This window comes from Orcinus orca, chromosome 2, assembly GCF_937001465.1.
Source record: "Orcinus orca chromosome 2, mOrcOrc1.1, whole genome shotgun sequence".
Taxonomy (NCBI): domain Eukaryota; kingdom Metazoa; phylum Chordata; class Mammalia; order Artiodactyla; family Delphinidae; genus Orcinus; species Orcinus orca.
This window is the reverse complement of record NC_064560.1, coordinates 146,373,031-146,399,991: the sequence shown is the minus strand read 5'-3', so window position 1 is coordinate 146,399,991 and position 26,961 is coordinate 146,373,031.

Below are 26,961 nucleotides of genomic sequence, written 5' to 3'. Positions count from 1 at the left end.
GCCCACATTTCTGCATGGCTGTAATTGATTGAAGCAGAGTAATAACTGTCCCCTTTAGATGAGGCTTATGTTCATTTCTTCCAAGTTGCTTTGATGAATTTACTTTACCCTCCTGTCCCTGTCAGCAACTGAGTTTGTGTGTGGCCTTTAGCTTGCAGTATTTTGTCTTATTCTGTAGTTATCATTAAACGATCCATGCTTTGTTTATAAAATGATTCTGTTCTAAGTTCTGGGGTACTTCCTTGTCTTTTTCTGTTACCTTTTTATTTTTTTTGAAAAAAACATTTCACCAATCACTTTTTTTTTTTTTCTTTTTTTTTTTTTGCGGTACGCGGGCCTCTCACTGTTGTGGCCTCTCCCGTTGCGGAGCACAGGCTCCAGACGCGCAGGCTCAGCGGCCATGGCTCACGGGTCCAGCCGCTCCGCGGCATGTGGGATCCTCCCAGACCGGAGCACGAACCCGTGTCCCCTGCATCGGCAGGCGGACTCTCAACCACTGCGCCACCAGGGAAGCCCTCACCAATCACTTTTTATTTAAGCATGAACACTTTGTTATTTTCTGAATGCAATTTATCATTGTAGATTATTCTTGTTGTCCAGATATAAGGGAAATAATCAAAACTCCTCTGATTAGAGGGCTCTTCTAACCGTTTTCAGTTTTCCTCTAATTTACTGAATTATGTTTCCTCGAAAGTCAGTTGCTGTCATTGTTCATTTTCATCCACTTTTCTTGTATTAATTGATTAGTTTTGGTTGTTCTTTCATATTTGCGAATGCAAGACTATGACTGGATTAATATCACTGATTCATTGTCTCTTCTCACCAGCTCCTTTTCAGCTTTTTTCTTGGCCCCTTCCTCCTCTGTTGCTTCACAATTAACTACATGGGGCGCCGCAGGGCTCAGTTCTCCCTTGTCATCTACACACCTGTTCCCCAGGTGATTTCATGCATTCCCATGGCTTTAAATAGCAAGTATGCCAAGGTCACTCATTGCTTAAAATCTTCCAGTAGTTTCTTATTGTGTTTATAATAAAGCTAAACTCTACTCTGTCGTAAAGAGCCCCGCATTATCTGGCTCTGGCTTCCTCTTTGATCTCACTTGTACCCCTTTCCCCTCATCTAGTATATTATAGGAAGTATAGCCTTCTTCCTGTTTTCTCAAGCATAGTAGTCTAATTCTTACTCTAGGACTTTATAATTACTGTTAAGTCTTCCTAGAATGTGCTCCTTTTGTTCACCTGTGGTTATTTAGGACTCAGCTTTGGTGCCAAAGCTTTTGGTGCCTCTCTTTTCAGAGAGGTCATTCCTAGATACCTCATCTAAGATGGCTTCCAAGTCTCTTGCACTCAAATGGTAATTCACTATGTGGCACTTATTATAATTCTGATATTTTTCATGTTCATTTAAAAATGTATAGTCATTCCTTGTTATTGGTTCCAGGATCCACACAGATACCCAAATCCAAGGATGCTCAAGTCCTTTATATAAAATGGCATAGTATTTGCCTATAACCTATGCACATCCTCCCATATACTTTAAATCATCTCTAGATTACTTATAATACCTAGTGCAATGTAAATGCTGTGGTACATAGTTGTAAATACAATGTAAATGCTATGTAAATGGCTGTCAGTGAGAGGCAAATTCAAGTTCTGTTTTTTGGAACTTTCTGGGTTTTTTGGGGAATATTTTTGATCTGCTGTTAATTGAATTCACAGATGCAGAACCCAAGGGTATGGAGGGCCAACTGCATTTATGTCTTTTACACATGAATTAAAGTGCTGTGAGAGCACAGACTCAGTCCAAGTTGTCTTCTGTTGTATCCATAGTCCTTAGAAAAGGTTACTCTTCCAGTTCTCAATACACCTGTATGTTTCATCTCTTTTCTGCTTTGTTATTATAAGATTCAGGGAAATTAGGAAGAGAAAAAAGTCTGTTTGCTCAGGATGCCATCTTGAACCAGAGGAGCCATTAAGAAAAGTTTAAAATTAAAAAAAAAAAAGTGACCAAATGAATAGTGAGTTTAGAAGAAAAAAACAATCTTCTTTATGATTCTGCTTTTTGGTCTCTAAGTAGAAGATAAATACAGTATCGGTCATTTTTAAGTTCAAGTCTACATTGCAATTTTTCTTTCATATGTAAAAGTTCAGGAAAGATAGCTATAAAAAGATATGTAAAAATGATTATCTGGGTAATAACGGGAAAATTTTACTCTCAACTTCTCCAAAGTGATTTTATAAAAGTTATCTCTGGTAATTAAATCTAGTTTTATTTTCTCAGACTCCTCTTAGAGAACTTTTCAGTAAAGAATGACAATCAGCAAGAAAACATTAGTTTCTGGTGTACAACAAAGTGATTCAATTATATATATATATATATATATTATTTTCCATATTCTTGTCCCTTATGGTTTATTACAGGATATTGAATATAGTTCCCTGTGTTATACAGTAGGACCTTGTTGTTCATCCATTCCATATATAATAGTTTACATCTGCTAGTCCCAAACTCCCAATCCAACCCTCTCCCACCCCCCTCCCCCTTGGCGACCATAAGTCTGTTCTCTATGTCTGTGAGTCTGCTTCTATTTCATAGATAAGTTCATTTGTGTCACATTTTAGATGCCACATATAAGTGATATCATATGGTATTTATCTTTCTGTTTTGACTTACTTCACTTAGTATGATAATCTCTAGGTCCATCCATGTAGCTGTAAATGGCATTATTTCATTCTTTTTTATGGCTGAGTAATATTCCATTGTATATAATGTATACCACATCTTCTTTATCCATTCATCTGTTGAGAGACATTGAGGTAATTACCATGTCTTGGTTACTGTAAAGAGTGCTGCTGTGAACATATGTATCCATGTATCTTTTTTTTTTTTTTTTTGCGGTACGCGGGCCTCCCACTGCCGCGGCCTCTCCCGTTGTGGAGCACAGGCTCTGGACGCGCAGGCTCATTGGCCATGGCTCACGGGCCTAGCTGCTCTGCGGCATGAGGGATCCTCCTGGACCGGGGCATGAACCTGCGTCCCCTGCATCGGCAGGCGGACTCTCAACCACTGCACCACCAGGGAAGCCCGCATGTATCTTTTAAAATTATAGTTTTATCTGGATACATGCCCAGGAGTGGGATTGCTGAATTATATGGCAACTTAATTTTTAGTTTTTTAAGGAACCTCCATACTGTTCTCCAAAGTGGCCGCACCAAGTTACATTCCCACCAACAGTGTAAGAGAGTTCCCTTTTCTCCACACCCTCTTCAGCCTTTGTTATTTGTAGACTTTTTAATGATGGCCATTCTGAGCAGTGTGAAGTGGTACCTCCTTGTAGTTTTGATTTGCATTTCTCTAATAATGAGGTGTTGAACATCTTTTCATGTGCCTGTTGGCCATCTGTATGTCTTCCTTGGAGAAATGTCTATTTAAGTTTTCTGCCCATTTTTCGATTGGGTTGTTTTTGTTGTTGTTGTTGTTATTGAGTTGTATGAGCTCTTTGTATATTTTGGAAATTAAGCCTTTGTCTGTGGCATCATTTGCAAATATTTTCTCCCAGTTCATAGGTTGTCTTTTTGTTTTGTTTATGGTTTCCTTTCCTGTGCAAAAGCTTATAAGTTTGATAAGATCCCATTTGCTTATTTTTGCTCTTATTTCTATTGTCTTGCAAGACTGACCTAAGAAAACGTTGCTACAATTTATGTCAGAGAATGTTTTGTCTATGTTCTAGGAGTTTTATGGTGTCATGTCTTATATTTAAGTCCTTAAGCCATTTTGAGTTTATTTTTCTGTATGGTGTGAGGGTGTGTTAGGGTGTGTTCTAGCTTCATTGATTTACATGTGGCTGTCCAACTTTCCCAACCCCACTCACTGAGGACACTGTCTTTTCCCTATTGTATATTCTTGCCTCCTTTGTCAAAGATAACTGACCGTAGGTATGTGTGTAGGTATTTCTGGGCTCTTTATTCTGTTGCACTGATCCATATGTCTGTTTTTGTGCCAATATCACACTGTTTTCATTACTGTCGCTTTGTATTATTGTCTCAATTCTGGGAAAGTTATGCCTTCTGCTTTGTTCTCTTTCCTCAGGATTGCTTTGGCAATTCTGGGTCTTTCATGGTTCCATATAAATTTTAGGATTATTTGTTCTAGTTCTGTGAAAAATGTCATGGGTAATTTGATAGGGATCACATTAAATCTGTAGATTGCTTTGGGTAGTTTGGCCATTTTAACAATATCAATTCTTCCAATCCAAGAACATGGGAAATCTTTCCATTTCTTTAAATAATTTTCAATTTCATTTATCAATGTTTTATAGTTCTCAGAGTATAAGTCTCTCACCTCTTCAGTCAGGTATTTTATTTTTTATTGATGTGATTTTAAAAGGAATTGGTTTTTTGTTTGTTTGTTTGTTTGTTTTGCGGTACGTGGGCCTCTCACTGTTGTGGCCTCTCCCGTTGCGGAGCACAGGCTCCGGACACGCAGGCTCAGCGGCCATGGCCCACGGCCCCAGCTGCTCCGCGGCATGCGGGATCCTTCCAAACCGGGGCACAAACCTGCGTCCCCTGCATCGGCAGGCGGACTCTTAACCACTGCACCACCAGGGAAGCCCAAAAGGAATTGTTTTTTTACATTCCCTTTTTGATATTTAATTGTTAGTGTAAAGAAATGCAACCAATTTCTGTATGTTAATCTTGTATCCTGCTACCTTGCTGAATTCATTTATCAGGTCTAGTAGTTTTTGTGTGGAATCTTTAGGGTTTTTTATATACAGTATCATGTCATCTGCATATAGTGACACTTTTACCTCTTCCCTTCCAATTTGGAAGCCTTTTATTTCTTTTTCTTGTCTGATTGCTATGGCTAGAACTTCCAGTACTATGTTGAATAGAAGTGGTGAGAGCAGGCATCCTTGTCTTGTTCCAGATTTTAGAAGGAAGACTTTCAGCTTTTCACTGTTGAGTATTATGTTGGCTGTGAGTTTGTCATAAATAATAACTTTTATTATGTTGAGCTATGTTCCTCCTATACCCACTTTGGTAAGAGTTATTATCGTGAATGGATGTTGAATTTTATCACATGCTTTTTCTACATCTATTGATATGATCATATGGTTTTTGTCTTTTCTTTGGTTGATGTGGTGTATCACATTGATTGATTTGCATATGTTGAACCATCCTTGTGACCCTGGGATGAATCCAACTTGTTTGTGGTATATGATCTTTTTTATGTGTTATTGGACTTGGTTTGCTAATATTTTATTGAATTATTGCATTTATATTCATCAAATATATTAGCCTGTAATTTTCTTTTTTGGTAGTGTCGTTGTCTGGTTTTGGTATCAGGGTGATGGTGGCTTCATAGAATAACTTTGGGAGTGTTCCCTGCTCTTCAGTCTTTTGGAAGAGTTTGAAAAGGATTGGTATAAGTTCTTCTTTGTATGTTTTGTAGAATTCCCCAGTGAAGCCATCTGGTCCTGGACTTTTGTTTGCAGGAAATTTTTTTTTTTTAATTACAGATTCTATTTCACTTCTAGTGGTCAGTCTGTTCAAATTATCTATTTCTTCTTGGTTCTGTTTTGGTGGGCTGTATATTTCTAGAAGTTTGTCCATTTCTTCTAGGTTGTCCTATTTGTTGGCATATAATTGTTCATAGTATTCTCTTATGGTTTTTTGTATTTCTTTCTGTAGTATCAGTTGTGATTTCTCCTCTTTCATTTCTTATTTTGTTTATTTGGGTTCTCATTATGAGCACTTTTGTATAAGTTTTATTTTGTAAATATGTTTTTTTAAAAAATACTTTTTATTGAATAAATACCTGGTAATGAAATTACTGGCTCATGGGGTAGGTATATGTTTACTTTTTAAAGAAATTGTCAGACCTTTTTCCAAAGTGCTTGAATCATTTTACATTCCTGCCAACAAGGTATGAAAATTCTGGTTACTCCACATCCTCACCAACATTTGGTGCTGTCAGTATTTTTGATTTTAGCCATTCTCATGTGTGTTTAGTAATATTTTATTGTAGTTTTAATTTGCATTTACCTAATTATTATGTTGAGCATCTTTCCATGTACTCATTGTCCATTTGCATATCTTTTGTGAAGTATCTGTTTAAATCATTGCCCATATTTAATTTTTTTCAAGAACCATTTTAGTCCCCATTTTATTGCCCAACTTGAAATATATTTGTTTTATCCTTGAATTTAAAAAGAAATTTAGGCTTATTAGTTTCAAGATTATGAGTAGAGGGAAGAATCTTAACATATCTGTGGAACTTGCATCTGTGGAAGCATGATTTTGTGGTCTTTTGGAGAGCCTGAAATCCCCATGTACAGTTGCCAGAATTATTGGACTATTCCTTTGAGTGTGGTGATAATTTCGATAAAAATATTCCACAACTTCCCTTTTGGAAACATATTTTTAGACTTTTAAAAAGGCTTATCTTAATTAGCAAATATATAATTATGTGTTCCTAAAAAAGCCCAACAACTCTGTAATCAGTAAATGAGCTACTGCTGAATCTAAGAAAGAAGTACCTGAACCAGTGTTTTCTTGTACCAAGAATTTTTCTCATCAATGCATATTGGTACTTGTTTTTCTGATAGAATGCCGAGAGAAGACTTCTGTAGAGTTTTTAGACATCGTCTATACTTTAAAGAAACTGCTTGCCCTACTTCAAAATATAACATGGGTATTTTTTCCCTCCTCCTCCTCCTTTTTCTTCCTTTTCTAATAGTAATAATGATAATAATAACTGTTATTATAATTATAATAGAAAATAATAGTTATCAGCTGCTCACTCTCCATCAGATAATGTGCTATATGTTTAAAAATATTATATTATTGTGTTGTATGAGATAGACATTAATTAGCCATGATTTTATAAATGAGGACCCTTAAAAAAGGGTAAGTAGTTATTTGTCTGAAGTCATAGAGCTGATAAGTGGTGGAATTGGAACCTGAATCTAGCTTTTTCTGCCCTGTGATGTGCTGCTTTGGAGATCACAGACTCATGAACTTTTGGAATATAAAACATAATTAGTTGTAAGTTATACTTGTGTAAGTTATTGTGATGGGTATCAGGCATCTTCTATAGGACATTTTATATGAGTGTTCGTGTCTTTTAGGAGCACCAAAATCTTAACTCAATTATCAATTGCAGTCCATCTGGTCTAGGCATATAGTTATAAGGATATCTGAAAGAATTATTTAGTTCAAAGACATAAATATAGCAAATAGGATTACCTAAGAATGAGTACACTATATAGCAAATGGAATATATAACAGTACAGAGCACCTACTATGTGATTGGTGTTACGTTAGACAAAGTTGAATAGGTAATGAATCCTTGCCCAATGAGCTTACAGTATAATGAATGTTACTAAGTTGTGCGCAGAGAATATCTTTATAATATAGTTAAGTGCTATGATAATGACATGCAACAGACTACACATCCTACATCCTTGGTGTTTTAGAGAGTATCTTTTAGTCCGTGCTTGCTAAGACATGGGTGAAATTTGTGGTTAGGATTTCCTGAGGGAAATGTTCACTGATTTTGATTTTGCATTTTATGGTCTGCATACCTAATCTTATTCGGCACTGAAGTGCAGCTAATACTAATATCAGAGACTTCTCTTTTGTCACTACTATGCAAAATTCAGAATTTTTTAAAATACTGATTCTTAAATATTAAGTCTATCTCTTAGGAGAAAAAACACAAAATCCTGATTCTTTTTCTCCACAGCCTTTCAAACCCTACCCTTACTGAGGGTTGGTTGTTCTTTTTGCTCTAAACTGCTGAGAAATTTGTATCTTTACATGAGCAGAAACTAAGGCAGAGAATGATCCTGGGGAGTAAGCGGCATAGAGAATATGAAATACTTAGATTTGTTATTGGATTTCATTGGAATAAAGGGCAATGAAACATCCCTTTGTATCTAAAAATGAGAAGCTAACAATCCTTATGTTGCCTATGGTTTATTTTGGGTGCTTGGGAATTTACTATCATAAAGTAATTTAAAAGGATGGAAAATGCAAGGGTGGTGAGGTTGAATGGTCATTTTTGGAGTGTTGGATAACTTACAGCATGAAGAGGATAAACTCAGGTTCCAAAATATCTAGCTCAGGGAACAAAAGAAAGACATATGTAACCATGTTTCAGGAATTTATTTCTGCCTGCAGTTGGTGCACTGAAACTGCTGAAAAGAAATTGCAGAAATTGATGTTTAAGATGTATACTTTGCATTATGTTTTAGCACATACCTATGTGTGTGTGTGTGTGTGTGTGTGTAAATAGCAATAAAAGTTTCTAGAAATAATACCAACCCTTATAATGTTCCATTCACTGATACTTTTCGTTCTATCCTATCCTATCCTATTGAGAGAAGAATGTCTTTACAGTTATAAATGTAGTTATTGGACCACTTAGGGGAGGGGATTATGGAAAATTTGGAAGAGAGTATGTTTGAAAGTCAATCATGGGGGTTTAATTTACTAGATAAGTGGATCATAGTATTCTCTTCCATTTCCTTTCTAATAAATTCACTGTTTATTCACTCTCGACTTCCTTTTCTTCCTGTCTTTATTCTCTTATTTACACTACCTAAGTTTCCCTATCACTGGCCACAGCTGATTGGACTATGGGTAGATACCTGGTCCCAAAGAAATCAATCCATAGGCCAAGTTGTGCCAATTAGATGCCTAGATTGTTCAGATTTTTCTAGGGTTCTGATAGATTTGTATCTCTTTACAAGTTCATTTTTAGAGTCATTTTGAGATTTCTTTTCCTTGTATCCAAACATGACTTGACAGATGTATAGATATTTCCATTGCTGTCATTTAGAGCTTAATCTATCCACAGATGGAACATGCCGTCTTGTAGTTTATATTATTATTTATGATTGGTCAATGAACTGTTACTATGCCAATACTCTTTAATACACTGGGCAACAAGTTTTATTCCCAATTAACTTCAGTAAATTTGTATTTTTCTATGTGCTTCATCACCTCTTCACACAGTCAAGCTAATAAGGTCATGTTTTCTCAGAGTCTGATTCTATTTTTGCTGGCTAAGTAGTCAATAGTTTCCATTGAGTGACTGGCAGGTTATAGTCTCTCTTTCTTCAAGTTATCTTGTCTTTTCTTCTTCTTAAGCACTTTTCCCTTAGGGTTATTAGAAGGAATCTTTGATGTCCTGACATGTCAGTAGGTTTAACCATGGAAACTATAGCCTGTGCTTTTTCTCCTCATGACCATGAATTTAGGGCTATTCCATAATCCTAAAGTTTCTTTAGTATTTGAAAAAGTGACTTATTTTGAGAATAGAATAATATTAAGCACCTCAAGAAACTTTGAAAATAACTTTTTTCAAAGTTACTTAGGTGCTTAATGTTTCAAAAGTCATCATTTTTAACTTAAGTTTAATTTTTCAGTTTCTAAGGCCATAGAACTGTTCCATTTGGGTCTGAAGCCAAATATTTAAACACACTGCAAAGGAATCCCATTATGAATCTTTCATTCAATTAGTTATTTTCAAAGGGCAGAGGAAAATAGAAATTAGTCTCCTTTGTGAGAAGAGCAGATAAGAGTTTTATTTGATAAATGGTTTCTGAAAGAAAATTTTAGATAATTTATGCCATTGGGTTTTATAGTGAATACATTTTTGTATTCAAATCCCTGAGATGCAGTTTCATTTCCCTTCTTATTTAAAAATAAACAAGAGTTGAGCAAGTATACTAATTAGTTAGATTAGAAGACATTTTTGTGGTTATATTTCTATAGAAGTATTAGAGCTAGTGGTTTTCTTCCAGGGAGAATTGATATGATTTTGTTGAACATTTTATTTGGGGAATTACAGTAAAGTACTGTTTTTGAAATATTTTATATTCAAAGGTTTTTCTCTTTCCTCCAACCCTCCCCATTTCATAAGACTAAGAATAAAATAAGTTTCCAAATGAATCCAAATCATACTTTCATTCTCCTGGTGGGAGAGAATTATACATGTACTCATGCTTTACCTTGAAGATATTTTAAAGTCAAGAGGAGAATTTTGTTTCCAGGTGATCTAGAACTAGTATCTCAAGCTTTTCTGATAAGATTGTTTCTAACTCATAGGACAGTGAATTTGTACCTGGGAGAATTTGGGCTATGCATTCTGTCTAATAAGATTATGTATAATTTTCACTTTTTCCTTTTCAAACTTTCTGTATCATCTTATTTTAAATAATAAATACATATTAGTTTTATAATAAGAGAAAATATTGAAACCATTTTCAGCCTAGCTGTTTTCCTTGGAAGATTAATGATAACTTTTTTTTTTTTTTTTGTGGTACGCGAGCCTCTCACTGTTGTGGCCTGTCCCATTGCAGAGCACAGGCTCCGGACACGCAGGCTCAGCGGCCATGGCTCACGGGCCCAGCCGCTCTGCGGCATGTGGTACCTTCCCGGACCGGGGCACGAACCCGTGTCTCCTGCATCGGCAGGCGGACTCTCAACCACTGCGCCACCAGGGAAGCCCCAATGATAACTTGTAAAGGCAGTGATAGGAAGGAACATCATTTGTTCATCTTTACTGTGTTCACTTTGACTTTTAATGTACATTTTCTGTTTTCTGCCCTTACACATAAACATTTCATGAATAAAAATTAAATTGATTGATAGAGGAAGTTTGATTTTGCCTGTGTGTGTATAAAAAAATCCAAGAATACAAAAATTAAGAAAGTAAACCAACTTCTGCCTGCAAATCTTCAAGTGCAAGTGTTGCTCTAGAAAAATGCAGCATATTTATCTACTGTATTTTTTCCCAGATAGACTGCTATAGTTTCAGGATTAGCCATTTCTCAGGTTAAAATGCAAGGGTTTAGAAGAAAACTGTAAAATTTCTCCTGAAAATTCTAATAGCCCTCGGTATTACTAAGATGGCACATGGAATTTTTCTGTCAGATTTTTAACAGATTTTTAAATCCTAGCTTACAAATGCCTGTAGGATTGGGTGATATATTTTTACTCATATTTAACTTCTGCAATTTACTCTATAAGATCCTTCAGAATTCAATTTTATATTCTATTATTCTGGTAAGAGCAACTTGGTTTCTCTGAGGATTTACCCATTCCTCACTTTGTGCAATCTTAGTGGAACTACCAAAGTGTCCTCCACTCTCCTGGTAAAAGAATGGTCATTCTACGTAATGAGCCAATCAGAATCTCAGAAAGTAGTTGGATGATTAATCATGAGGTGCATGGTGAAGGAAGTCTCATTAGTTTTTCTGTGATTCCCAGCATTGCTATGTTTCCTATACTTTTTGAAACCTGATCTTTTGAATATTCTTCTGATTATGTTAGCAGTTTTTTTTTCCTTATCCCATGTTCCTTTTTAAAAACTTGATTTTTTTAATTTTAAAATAAAACACAGATACAGAAAGCCACACACACACACACAAAAAGCTAAAGAAACTATTATAAAGTGGACACCCTTATAACCATCATCTAAGAAATAAAACTTTGGTAGAAGAAAGGAATAGAACTGCTGCCCTGCCACCCCAGAATTCCCTCTTGCCACCATGTGTCCTATCTCAATCTCAACTTTTTACTTCACAACATAATTGATTACTATCTTGACATTTAAAATAATCACTTCTTGAATTTATCACCCACGTATAGATCACTAGTTTAGTGTTGCCTATTTAAAAAAATTTCATATGTCTTTTAAGTCTCTTTTGATAGATCTAGTTTTTCCACTTTTTATAATAGCATTATTTGAAATGAATTTCTTATAGTCAGCACATCATTGGGTCATTTTTTAAAATCCACTCTGCCAATCTCTGTCTTTTAAGTGGTATATTTAGACAATTTTTATCTAATTTAATTACTGATATATTAGGGCTTAAGTCTGCCATTTTTTATTTGTTTGTTTTGTTTTCTATTTGTCCCCTTTTTTTTGGTTCTCTGTTATATTTTTCCTGCCTTCCTGCGGGTTAAACATTTTTTTTTTTAATTCCATTTTGATTTATCTGTAATGTTTTTGAGTGTATCTCTTTGTATAGGTCTTTCAGTGTTTGCTTTAGGTATTATGTTAGATATACATAACATGATAGTCTATTGATTTCATGCTGTTTTCACCCAGTGTGAATGTAGGATCAAATATACAACTCTGAGATGTCTAGTCTAGTGCTAATTCAAGCAAAACAATAGCCCTTTTTGATGCTGTAGTGAAAAATTCAGTAATCCTAATCAAAATTTATGATTAATCATGGTTTGTACAATAGATTTCAATCTCATGCAAATTTTTATATTGTAAAGGTGAATATGAGGCTACTTGTTGTGGTATGAAAAGTGCAAAATTAAATCCTGAAATGAGAAAAATAATAGAATTATAAAATAGCACAAGGTATACTTAATATTAAATGCAACTGGATTATTTTTAAAAAATAAATTTTTTAAAAAGGAAAAATAATGATGTTATAAAACCAAGATAAGTTTAAACCCAAGATAATTTTATACTCTTTCTTGAAGCTAATACAGGTAGACACTGAAAACTGAAATAATCACATGTTTGGCATTCAGAAAATTTATGTTTATTTGAAGGCCTTGGCTAATACATATAATATTTTGAATATACAGAACCAAACTGAACAAAATTTCTGGAACAGAACCATTTTAAAGGTTAATAAGCAACTGGTATTTTCACGTTCATTCGGTTTTAAAGTTTGGTGTAATCATTAGCTATTGACTTTACAGGAGTGTTTCCAAATCTTATCAATCCAACTTTAAACTGTCTTACACATTCTTATAAAATTGATTTTATGTATTAGTTAAATTTTGAGTGTTTGGACTCACATTATAACTGAAACAAAAATGGTACAAAAAATGGAATAGAATGAGTCAGAGAGACTACTTGGTATCTAACAAATTGGAGATGATTTCAGTTGCTTCTTAGAATTGAGGAAAATAGAAAATGAGCATCCGATTTCTATTGGACATGGAATAGTTTCTTAAGTCTGTTTCCTAATCCTGCAGACCAGAATAGCTCTTGGCTCTCTCCCTGAGCCTTGTAGTTGTCTTTCTGCCTGAGGACACTCTGATTTAGAAATGCAGCATATTTAAAGTTGACTGGTTCTGCCATTAAGGGTGCTCCTGTTGAATCCTAAACCCTCTGTGTTCAGTGTGGTCTTCTGGCTTACTTTTTCTTGATACCATTTTCTCTACATTTTTCCTTATTGCACAGAGTATTGACTCATAGGCCCCTGGTATGTTGCCAATTTTCCTCTGAGGGACAGAAAATAGAGACTATGACATGTTTTCTTATTGAGAGAGCTCCTGCTCTTCAACATCTATTTTGAGTTGAAATTGAAAATATAATTATTTATGTCCATAGTTCTTGGCTTGAGGAGTCTTATTGCTATAACCATGGCATAGGTCATGGGGCAAGAGTGGTAACAAGTCCCTGATTCTTGGAGACCCTGGAGGGGTATCCAGCTGGAACAGCTATGATCATGATTCCAGTTCTCCCCTTTGTCTTCATTATGATTCATTCTGTGTCACATTCAGAAATTTATTGCTGGATATTTATTCCTTGCTAAGTTTTAAGAAAGCTCAATTTTTATATTGTTTAATTGCCTGTTTCCAAAGTTAAGTTCATTTTTTTCTCACTTTAAGACCTTCAAATAGATTTTCCTGTCTTACTTGAAACATCTTTCAAGCTAAGATAAATGAGCCAAAAAAATGACACTCACTGATGTGCTTTCTCTTCTTGCTGGCTTGATGAAAGCTTTTTCTTTCTTTTTGGAATAGACTGTTCAAGGTCTAGTCTGGCAGGAAGGCAGTCTCTGCAATGTGTTCTCTGCTGGAAGCATTGATCTTCATTCTTTTTCTCTTTTCAGTTCTTCCTTCTTGATATTGGTCTAGGGACCATAATTCCTCATTGTGGCTGACAAAGGTCTCAATGTAAAATATTCCTTTTCTCCACCTGAACTCTGCATCATCAGAGATCTGCAGCTGAGAAGCTGTCTCTAGAAAATATCTTTGTAGTTCTCCTCCACTTATTCACAGCTCACATTATTGGTTTGACTCTCTAACCTCTCTGTGCTGCTGGGGAAGTTTTTAAACTTAGAAACAGGAAGCACTGGGAACAAAACTGGTATAAATGCCTAGCCCATACTTTTTATTGTTTCAAGTCGTCATATCAGCTGATTGTAGAAGCACTGGTTGTGTTGAACTAAAAATGCTAAAATGAAGTTTCAAAGTAGAGTAATTAATGCCATTCTGGTAGACATATTTTAACGTGTGACTACAATCCCAGCTATCGACTTGACAACAAAGTAAAGATTGTGACATTTGGATTGACTTAATGACACAGGGAATATCATTACTATGTTGGGGTATTTTAATGATTGTAAACAACATATCAGTTAAACAGGTGGGTTACGAGTTGATAACTTAAAAGGTACTCAACATAGCTTGATTATAATGGAGAACATATCATCCACCACTTTCACAGATTAAATTGTCAGTAAAGATTTTCCATATAGTGAAAAAGATCAAGATGTCAAAATAACTTGAACATGTATAACTATACAAACTTCTAAGCAACTCTAAATGCTTCTTCAACATAGTAAGTACTTAAATAAAAGTCAATTTCTTCATATCAGTTGCACATAATGTTAGTTTTATATTTGTTCTGTAAAAGTCAATGCTCTGTAAAAAATATATTTTTAGTGTTTGTAGAGGAAGCAGTTTCTTTTGGTTTATAACCCAAATCCCTTAAATTTGTAGTTAAATACTCTTTATCAGTCTGTAGGCCTTGACAGAAATGTATAGAGGCAATTTATTTCTCATTAATTTAAGACATTTGACAACTTAAAAATCTATTATATTTTATATCTTTCATTCCCATGTTCAGAAAAAAACATGGGATGGAAATATTTGCTGCAAAGATAATTCTATGGTATTGTTCATATTACAGTGTTAGATATTCTTCATTTGCTCCTCCAAACCTATTTTTCTCTCTTCCCCACCCTGCTCTGTGACCTTGCCCTCTCATTTCCATTGATGTGACCAACAGGAGGTATTGGCAGGAATCAGAGGGTAGAAGAGAGTGAGGGCAATGTTATTTCTTCCCTTCTCTCCTTTCCAGGTCATCAATTGTTAGTGGCTGCTTTTTCTTAAATTGTAGTAACTTCTCTTTCTCTTGACTTTTTAGGCCTAGGAGTGGTAATGGTCTTCTATTCTTCTTTCACCAAACAGGGTGTTTCTTCCTGTCTTGATAGTTTGTCTTAACTCTTGTGGAATCCTTGTCAATTGTCTCTGTACTAATTTCCTAGGCCTGCCATAACAAATTAATACAAACTTGGTAGCTTAAAACAAGAGAAATTCTTTCATGGTTTTGATGGCCAAAGGTCCAAAATGAAAGTATCAGCAGGATTCATTTCCTCTGGGGGATAGGAGCAGAATCTATTCCATACCTCTTTCTCTTAGCTTCTGGTGGCTGTCAGAAATCCTTGGTGTTCCCTGGCTTGTGGTCCCATCTCTCCAATCTCTGCCTTGGTCTTCACATGGCCTTCTCTGTGCCTCTCCGTATCTTTTCCTTTTCTGTGTCTTATAAGAACACCTGTCATTGAGTTTAGAACCAATCCTGACCTAGGATGATCTCATCTTGAGATCTTTACCTTGATTTCATTGGCAAAAACCCTAATTCCAAATACAGCCACACCCTGAGGTTCCAGGTAGAAATGTTTTGGGGGATCACTATTCAACCCACTATAGTCTCTTCATTAAACTCTCCTCACTTAAGCCTGTTGGGCCCCTGACTAATAGAGGTAATGGTTCTAATATATCAAAATAAGAAAAATTGGAAGATTAAAATGAGGTATTTGAGGAAAGATGATAATTCAAAACAAAACAGTGGCATGGCAAGACTCACACTACAATAAAAACTAGAAATATATTTTCTAAAAAGAACTAGCAAAAATATAATTCTACTGTCTTAAAGGAGCACTTTTCTTTAGAGTCCCTTTAAGACAATATACTTCTAGTTGTCTTTGGAAAATCTATTTTAGAAAAATAAGTTTATTTGATTTATTTGAATTCATTCCCCCTACTAGAGAATTTAATAAAAAAACAAAAAAACTAAAAAACCCCTCAAAACTGGTTTAGGTTTATTCTTCCATCTAACATATATGAACTGTTGGGGTTCAGAGATAGGCCTCACATTCCTTAGTCTGAGATGATTAAACAGCATACGTTCCCCACTCCATGATCTTAGAAGCTCAAAAATATATAATTGAATTGCACAGTATTCAACAAAATTCTCTAGTAGAGGAAATCAAGGAAGACCAAGATGCCAATTAGGATGATATTTTTTCCTGATAGTAGCAGAAAACACCCACAGAATACAAAAGAGCCAGTCATAAGAGCAGAGGATAAAGCTGCGGCCCTGAACAACCTGGGCTTTGGGGAAGTAAGACCAAAAACTTTCTATAGAAAATAGAGATGTAGGAAACCTATGTAGGATACGTAGAAAAGGAAGTATAATGAGAGGACCACAGAATCTGGACCCAACCAGAGTCAAGACTATTCTTTCAGTCGTAGAGGGTGAAACATTTTCATCAGTTTATGTTAAGTCTTTCCCTCCTCCCACTGTGTTACATTTAAAGAATTTGTGCTTATTAGCTTTAGAGAAAAATGTGTAAGTTCTTACTCCTGAGTGTTCAGACATTGTTGATGAATCCTTTGTAATTCTTTTAACCTTGTCAATTAAAGAAACCCTCCAGGCTTTGTTAAAAATAGATATTGAATACATTCTTCTCATCTCTTTAAGTTGACTCTGTTGAGCCAAAGAAAACTAAAACTCTATAAGACCCATCCCTTTCAGAATGTTGCTTTAATAAACTATTTTATAGAAAACCTGGATGTGCTGCACAGTGTGTACAGAAAAGGTCTTATTCCTGTCATTCAGTTGAATAAACTGGAACGTTTAAATAGAGGAAGTAATCTCTTTGTTTCTTCATTATTCTTTAAGTAACCTATTTAAAAATGACATTTTCCTTATTGTGAAAAATGCAAATATTTTTATATTTCTAAATGTTTTATTTACATTGAATGATCTAGGAAAAAGTCTTTCTTCTCCCATGGTGGAAATGAAAAATTGTGAAACTGTAAATCTGTATATATTTTCATTCAAATAAAGGAAAATGAAATACCATTTCATGAGGTAAAAATGTCTTGATGAGTAACCGAGATAAACATGGCATGATATAAATTACCTAATAAACAGCTCACAACTGTGACTTTATAGTTGACTCATCCTGCCTGTCCACATTAATGGTTGAGCATAAACCATTTTTGTCAGTGAAATTTTATTCAGATTTAAAAAGAATAATGTAGTTTATAATGGATTTAACTACAGTCATCAACTCTACACCATCCTGTTGCTTTCAGATTGTAGATTGAACATATGTTTTAAAAATCTTAATATGTCATACAATCAGAAGTGTTTTATGTTAATATATAGCTTTGTTCATCTGATTACAGCATTAGAAGTACATTAAAGTTTTATGAGAGTCTTATAAAATTCAACAGTTTGATGGAATACTAAACAGAGTAATCACCATACTTTATGGAACTTTATTCTGAGATGAGTTAGATTTTCTCAAATGATTATTAGGCAGAGTGACTCTTTCAGATCATTAGCTTACCACATTCCATACATGAGAAAGGATGGTGCCTGGGTCTAGAGTCCTGAAAGATTAAAAATATCTCTCCAAATATTCACCATATCACCAAAAAGTGACTCACACATTGGAAAGAGAATGCCTTAAGTATGTGATGACAGGCTTTTCTTTTATAAAACCTCAATAATAAATCCCCTGTCCTCTCTATCTCTAGGAGGTCAGAAAACTTTTTCTATAAAAGGCCAGATAGTAAATATTTTTAGTTTTGTGGACCATAGTACACCCTCTTTCTGTCTCAGCTACTCAATTCTGCCCTCTAGGTGTGAAAGCTGAGCAGGTAACATGTAAACAAATGGAGTGACTGTGTTTCAATAAAACTTTTATTTATAAAACACAAGGGGCAGGACTGATTTGGCCTATAGGTTATAGTTTGCTAAACCCTGTTTGTAAACTTTTTGGCTAGCTGCGCTTTTCTTGATGATAACATTCAGAGACAGGATCAAGGCATCAGGCTGTTCTAGTTTTCTTCGGTTTTTTAAGCCAATAACCAAAGCCACCAGAACAGGAGAATGAGCTTTACCAGTCCCAGCATTTCCAACTATGTGGTCTTACTTACTTTAACTGGTGAAATCAGTGAGTGAAATAACAGGTTTGAATCTGGATCATTTAAGAATTCCCTGCATGAAATTTCATTAAATTATGTACAATCCCCCCAAACCATTTTCTCTGATATCACACTGTCTCTCAAATATTTCCGAATTTCTTTCCAGACATTTTCTGAAGGTTCAGCTGGCTAAAACTCAAGCAGTTGTATCCCTGATTACTGTTTCTTTCATTTGCATGGAGATTTTCTAATAATAATAACATGGGTGAAGGGGCTCTGTTACCTGACTTGTAACCTGGAAAGTTCATGTCCATTTTAATCTTTGTGGAGAACTTCACCTCACTGAATTCAACTACTACCATAACTTATTGGCAAATGGTTGTAACTGGATCTTCTTCCTCATCTCAGTTATGTTGACAGCCATTCAGACTCTTTTCCTTATTTTACCCACCAGAGCATTTAAAATTCTCTCTCCTCTTTGCCTGTAATCCCATGTGAGTAACACACTTTGTTGTGTATTTTTCTTATTTAATAAACTGCTTTCCTCATTTTATGAGATCCTGCCAACCACAGCTGATCTTGTAGTATGTGGCAGCCACACTTCTCTACCCTTGAGGTCTGATGAGATGCTGACTTCCAGGAAATAGACATTCTTCAGGCAGCATCAAAGGACTCCATCAAAGAATGGGGAGAAGGCAGAGCTTTTTGGCTTCCTCTTTGTGAACTCTTTCCCACTGAGTTGGAGTTGTCACAGGGTCCTACTCTTCAACTGCACTTTGCCTTCCTTTATAGGCACTGATTTCTATCAATATTTATATAGTGCCCTTGGAATTGATGGTATTCGGGGAGGTGGTACAAACCATGTACGTATATGAGAATTGGAAATGTCAAAGCTTTTTTTCAGATAATTTGTTCGTTCAACAAATATTTATGAATAGATTGACCATATAATTTACTGTACACATCACGACCCTGACCTTTCTTTTTTTTTTTGACCTTTCTTTTTTTTTTCTGAAAAGATATAAGATGGAAAATATAGACAAAAGCATGGTAATTGTATTCAGTGAATACTTCCTATGTCTGTTCCAGAACCAGAGAAATAGCAGTGGCCAAAGCCTGCCCACAAAGAGCTTTCACTGGAGTAAGGAGAGCAAGCAATAAAATAATAATAATAAGCAAGCAATAAAAAGGTTAACCTTTAAAAATAATTTTTCCTGCTTATATAAATTAAATACATTATAGATAAAAACTAAATTCAGAGACTTTCTGTTGTTACTGTTGCTTCCTTCTTTTATATATTAGTATAAGGGTGATTAAGAAAAGTTAACCACTGGTGATTAAGGAAGTCTAAAAGCAGACTTCCTGGGTTTGAGTCCTGCCTCTCCCAGCTGAGATGCTAAGAAGGAGACTGAATAAGTTAACACATGGAAAAGACTTACAATTGTCCTCAGCACATAGTAAGGGCTCAATAAGTAATATGTTACTTTTATTATTACTTGACAAGGACACTACATTGATGAATCTTCTGAGAACCTGGAAATAAGATTGTCACTGTTTAACTGCAAAATCAATACATCAGAGTAGAGATACACAACTTTTCTCAAAAACAAAGGATAGTGTTCCAGGGCAAAAGGACTATATTGTAACTTTTTGCATGAATTAATATAGCTAAAACATTACTGTGTCAATCAGCTGTGGGCTTCGTGAGCCATAGATGTGTAGAGAAAGGAGAGCTACAGTGTAAATGTTGGTATTTCCTACCAAACGCTCCCAGGAGGGAGGGAGTCTCAGTCTGATAACTCTGTCAAGTGTTCCCCTCTGTTTTGGTAGGTGTCCCTGGAACAAGTTCCCTGGAGCTTATGTCTGAAGAGAAAAATCTCTTTTTTATTTTCCTTCTTTTTGTTGGTTACCAGATAGTCCTCTGAAGTAGCTCAAGCTTGTAGTGGGAGTTTGGCTGATCAACTTCCTTGTAGAGCAGTTGGGATTTAGTTTTCTCTGTTAGGCTTAAAATCTAAATTGGATTTGAGTTGTACTAGGTTATTTTTTAAAGGAATTGCTGTCTTATTTTGGGGATGGAGTACAGAGTCTTTGATTTTATGGCCAGCTTGGATATAAAAGTTCAACCATATGACATTGCCATTTTTGTAGGTCAAAATGGTCCAATATTGGCAATAGTACATGGTTTAGTCGAAAGCCTGGGCAGCTGGATGTAAGCACCTGGTTGTGCTCACTGTGATTCGGCTGCCTGCCTCTGCTTGGCTGGCCGCACAGTCAGAGAGGACTCCAGCCAGCCGGCCAAGTGCAAAGTCTCTCTTCAGGACGGCTGAAAGCCTCAAACAGAGCACATCCTGCCTTGCGGCCTCTTGGCAGCAGGCTGAGAGTGGTTAATGCAAGTGCTGCTACTGCTTTTGCCAGACACAGAAGAACTCAGCTTCCTCGAGGATTGGTGGACCACGGTGGGGGCGGGGGGATAAATCCACCCTCCAGACTCAGCTGTCTATGTGTGCCAGACCCTTTCTGTAGTGATGATGAACTGTATCTCTCCTCTTCAACTAGGCATCCTTTTCTTGCCTACTGGGTCTTGAGAGCCTGCATGAAAGCTCTCTTTGTTTCATCCACATTCTTTAAGACTATGCCCTGTATGAAGACCCCCTCATCTAGGGGATGAGAATCTCCCTCTCAGTCACACTGACACAGCAAGGCTAATTTTGGCTTAGAGATCAAGGAAGGGAGCTGTAGTTGAATATTGTGGTCCTATTGGAAAGATCATCCTTTTGGTTAGAATCTTGCAACAAGATGTTTTCCCTTAATACCGTTAAACATTTTATTCATCGAATTCCTTCTTCAGATTCCAGGCTCACCCAACAACCTATCATCCAGCTTCTCATGTAGATATGCCCTGTCACATGAGCTTACAAGTATTCTGGCTTCTGTGACATTTATTTCTTGTTGTGAATTAATAAATTTGAATTCGGATTTATATCATAGTCTTATGAGTTTAGTTCATGTACATTTCTGCTTATGAAAGATGTCTCTATTTACAGTGTGCCAACACAATCTGATTTCTAATCCTCTGAGAAGAGAAACCAAGACAACCAAGAAAAGAAACCAAGACAAATTCAACAAAGTATAGAGGCCTTTGAGGTCTATTAAAAGTTGGGCAGAATATCGTTTTCTAGTCAGACAACACGTACCTTATATCACCATGGGGCTGAGCATGAGGAAAAGCTTCTTTTTGCTTAGCAATTTTTACATACACTGTCTGCCCACCGCCCCAACAAAAAAAACCCAAATCTTAATTCAAACACTTTGAAGGATTTCCTGCCTAGCTGTTGTAAATTTCTAACTTGGAAATTTTTAGGATATTAGATATTTTTGGGAAAAAAACATAATAATGTTTATATGCCAATATAATATGCCAATTACATAGACATACCAAAATTTGTAGAACAATACCACTGTGGTTGAATATTCAGGTTTTTCATATATTTTTTTCTATTACAAACATCTCTATGGTGAACTGTCTCCTTGACACATTCTTATGCACATCTATTATCTTTCCCTTATTATAAATTTCTAAAAGTGAGATTCATGAGTTAATATCTATAGTCATTTTAGGCTCTTGATACACACTTTCATTTTTTTCTATGAAAGTATGAATTTACACTCCCACCAACTTTGAAAGAGACTTCATTTCACTGACACCAATATTGGTTTTATTCCTATTTTTGAATCTGTGTTATTGTTATAGGCAGAACATACTACTGCATTTTTTAAAAATAAATTTATTTATTTTATTTACTTATTTTTGGCTGCATTGGGTCTTCGTTGCTGCACGCGGGCTTTCTCTAGTTCCGGCGAGCGAGGGCTACTCTTCATTGCAGCACGTGGGCTTTTCATTGTGGTGGCTTCTCTTGTTGTGGAGCATGGGCTCTAGGCATGCGGGCTTCAGTAGTTGTGGCACCCGGGCTCAGTAGTTGTGGCTTGTGGGCTTTAGAGCATAGGCCCTGAGTTGTGGCACAAGGGCTTAGTTGCTCCGTGGCATGTGGGATCTTCCCGGACTAGGGCTTGAACCTGTGTCCCCTGTATTGTCAGGTGGATTCTTAGCCACTATACCACCAGGGAAGTGCCTACTACTGCATTTTTGTAAGTAGATTTTCCATTATTTCTAGTCAGACTGAATTTTTCTGAATTTTTTCAAATGTTTTTGGCAATCTAAATTTTTCTTTAAAAAAAAACCCCACACATTTCAACTTCCTGATTGATGTCTGTGAAGCAGGCAGGAAGAGAGAGCGATGATCCTGAGAGTCTGAGGCTCAGAGACTCCAGTTATTTGCTTTCCTCTTGAGCAGTGGTGGGATCCTTAGACTGCAGCTCTTCAGTGACAGACCCCTGTGACTAGAAGACCAAGCCTATTTCCATCAGAGCTTTTATTGTGGTAGCTGAGGTTTTTATTGTAGTAACAGATAGCTTTTCACACGGTGCTGGAGGCTATGTCATAGGTTACAAAGGAAGCTACTCAATTTTATATACAGTAAATGTACCTTCTAATAATCAATTGACCTAATTCAAATTCTTTTTTTTCTTTTTTTTGAGGTGTGCATTTCAAGCAGCAAACCTAACAGTGGCATTTATTTTATCTTCTTGAAGCAAAACATTCTCCTAAAGTCAAACATGGTACACTTGAAAAGCAAATTTTTACCAAAACATGATTTAAAGCAGCACTCCAAAATAATTTGTTTACAATTGGTGGGCCTATTAAAATGACCTCCTAAAGCTAATCACCTGGAGAACATTATGGAATTTCTTGCTGAAGAAACCAGTCATGTAAAGGGTATTTTCTGGTGTCCCCCTTGGACTCTCTCTTGTCTCTGGTGCTTGCAATGTCTGAAGAAAACCTGAAGCATGCCTTCCTAAATGTCAAAACCCTTCATCTCAGCCAGTGCTCTTTTCGTTCTCAGACCCAGCTCTTCTCCTTGGGGTAGCACAGAGGGCAAGTCTCTCATCTGCCTCTAGACTGACTGCTCTCACTGGGAACTAAGAACTTTCAAAGATGCCACAACTTATTGTCTGCGTTATGTTGTGTAACTTTCCTTAAACTCCCAACAACCTAATCTGCATCTTTTTCAACTGACCCGCAGCTCTCACTTGGTTACTTATTGGAATCTATTTTTAAGTGATGTAAATTACCATTTTTCAAAACTGTACACATACTTTTGACTTTACAATGTATTATAAAACATAAGGTGTGTTATATATTCATAATGGTGGTATGTTGCTCCCTTTTTCTATTCACCTTTATTCCTTTTCCTTTTCCTTTTCCATTCCCACAGAAGCTGCTCTAAACCTTTATCACTTTTGAAATTTCCTAATTCAGAACTTGTTCCTTATTCTCAGTACCAGCCACCTTTCTCAACTGAGCAAATAGCAATTATGAGCCCTCCATCTTGCCTTCTTTCTATCTCTAAATGCACTTACAGATTCAGACCTCCCTCCTAGAGGGGAGTTCTCTCTCTTTTCCAAGCTTTATTCCAGTAAATATTTCCTCTTTCTTATAGCTTTAGTTTTTATTAGTTTCTTTACCTCATTTATAAAATAAAGCTAAAGTTTCTCCCTCCTAAAATGTTAATTTTACTTCCCCCCAAATACTTTCATCCAACTTGAAGCTCAGCTTTGTTTACCTTTATCATTAAACTTCTTGACCAACTATCCAACATTTTTGTTTCCATTTGCTTGCCATTAATTTAAACCTCAACCCACTGTAATTTGAGGTTTGATTCAATAACTATATTGAATATATTCTAATATATTCTAATTGAATATATTCTAAATATTGAAAGAATGAGTTTTCTGAGATCATTAAAAGAATGATTTTAAGTACTAATAAACAGATACCAATTTGGGATCTGTGGTAGGAAGTCTCCAAGATGGCTCCCAATGATACCTACTGTTGGGGATTCAGGCCCTTGTGAAATTGTCTCTCCTTGAATATTCTGGACCTAGTGACTTACTTCTGCCCCATAGAATCCGTAAAAAATGGTTGGATGCCATTTCTGAAACTGGATTACAGAGGACTGTGACTTAGGTTTTGCAAAGACTCTGTCTTATGCATTCTCCTTGCTTACTCACTCTGGGGAAGCCACGTGCATGCCATGTGACAGGAAACTGAGGGAAGCTAATGGCCAACAGCCAGTGAGGAATTGCATCCATATTAATTAATTCCGTTAATTAATTCATGTAATGAGCTCCATTTCATATTTAGAAAGTCATCACTCACCTTGAGATAAATGTTCAGTCACATTTTCTTTAGTCTTTTTATGTTTTTATTTTTACATTGGATTCATGTATTTATTTTAGAATTTAATTTATTTTAGAATCCTCCTTTTCAAAGTTGCATTTCTTACATTCAGGCCACAATGATCCACCACTGAGAAAACCTTCTAAACTTTATTCAGAGATTCCTGAAATCTAAGGCATTTTCCAAGTGATTTCACTACAGTGACCCATTTACTCAACTAGTGATTTCCTGAGTTGATCCAAATTCTAACCCTGAAAGTACTCTTAGTCCAAATGTTGAGCACAGATGTACAGGAAAGAAAATACACAGTTCTTAAAATAAATGTTAGCAATCATTCCATTTAGGAGATGTGTGATTATTTCCTCTCCACTTAAAAAAAAAAATTCAATCAAATTCTTCTGTAAAAGTGTTACTTCCTCCATCTCTATGTGGGGAGCTATAAAGGAATACACTTTACAAATAATTAATACTAAAGGCCACGTATAGAATCAGGGATAATGAAGACATAACAATTGACTATAAATTACCACTGCATTATGCATAGCAAAAACCTGACTGTGCTGAAAACCTGAGGTGTTACTTTGTAAAACAGGCTGTACATACAGATCTAGTGCCAGAATAGTTCCATGAATAATTCCTTGTCTAACTTTCAAACAAATTGGAATTGTCATTCTACATGGCATTCTGATGACAACAAAAAACACTTTAGGAAATGCTTTTCTTCAAAATCATGCTGACTGGTACAAGCCAAATTTTGATTTTGGTGCCCTGAGTTATTAAGAATAAAGTTTCATGTTTGAAGATAAATGTACTACTGACCGACCAAAAGTCAGCATGTGCATTGAGTTGTCTTCTGGGCAGTATAGTTTGCATAGATTCATCACCTTTTCTAGACTAGTTTCCCAGAAGGATATAACATGTAGCATTGTACATTGTGATTCTTATCGCCCAAGGATTTCAAATCATAGACTTCAAACTTGTGTGTGTGGTTGAGGATTCATTTTCTCTCCCTTGATTAAACAAACAATTTTAAAATGTCTTTGATTATTGTAGTGTATAAATGCACTAATAGCTAAATATACAACTCCAAAGTGAAGTGTTTATATTTAGCAGAATCTTATAAAAATTGTCATTTTTGTAAATTAAAAAAGGTCAAACATCAGCAATTCATTGAGTTTAACCTAAGTAATAAGGTTAACGAGCAAACAGTGATTAAAGTTCTCTTAAGGAAAGCAAAAATTGGGAACACATTCTTAAATGAGCTGTCTCTTTGTTTTCTTGTTGTCATATCATAGAAAGAATTTATTCCAGATTGAGGAAAACATGGTAGTTGCCTACCCAAACTCTCTTACTATCAGAACCTTGTTTTTGCAAAAGTCAACAGAGTATCCAGCTTAGGAAAAACCACAGAAAATCGCAGTTTTCAAGAATCTTTGCAGTTGGTTATAGCTATGTGGCATAGTTTTATGATGTAAGTGGAACCTAATAAGTTGGCTTTTGGGAAAATTTATAGTTTCATTGATAAAAAGAAAAGAGTCACTTTGCAAGCAGTCATTTTGTACATCTGAAGATGAACACTACATGTTAAGAATTGTGGGTCAGGAAGCTACATAGAACTTAGGTCCTTAATAACTTCCTTGAGCTACCTTGGGGTGCCTATCTCCATACTTGATCTTATGTGACAAAAATAACCCCCCTACTGGGTTAAGTCACAATTAGTTGAGCTTCTATTATGTGTTTCTTAACTTCAGTTCCTGAGGTATTGCCTAGAGCAGGGGTTCTCCAACTTTAATGACCACCTGGAGATCTTGTTGAAACAGATTGCTGAGCCCACTCTCAGAGTCTCTGATTCAGTGGATCTGGAGGTGGATCCTGGAAATTTGCATTTCTAACAGGTTTCTAGCTGATGTTGATCCTGCTGGTCCAAGAACCACACTTGAGAAGGATTTAGCAGGTTAACAGACATGAAAACAACTATAAAATACTATGGAAGCTGCTTTCATTGATTCTATATCAAGTCAAAGGATAAATAAGAAAAATTGCATCTAAATCTTCCTGAAGTCAGAGGAGTGAATGGAGAGAGAATTTGAGTTGAAGAACGATTATGAGCGTGCTAGGCAAATAAATGGGAAGGGATGGAGAGGAAATAATTGGTGATGGCATGGAAACAGAAAAGCACTGCGGTACTGGAACTGTGGAGATGTTGGTCTATAAGCTAGAGACGTGCGTGCCTGTGTGTGCATTCGTGTGTGTGTGTGTGTGTGTGTGTGTGTGTGTGTGGTATTAGGGTGATTAGGAGGATTCTGTATGTGTATAACTGGGGCCACATTTTGAAAAGTTTTATATACTGTGGCAAGGAATTTAGATTGTATACTGTAGTCAGTGGGAAAA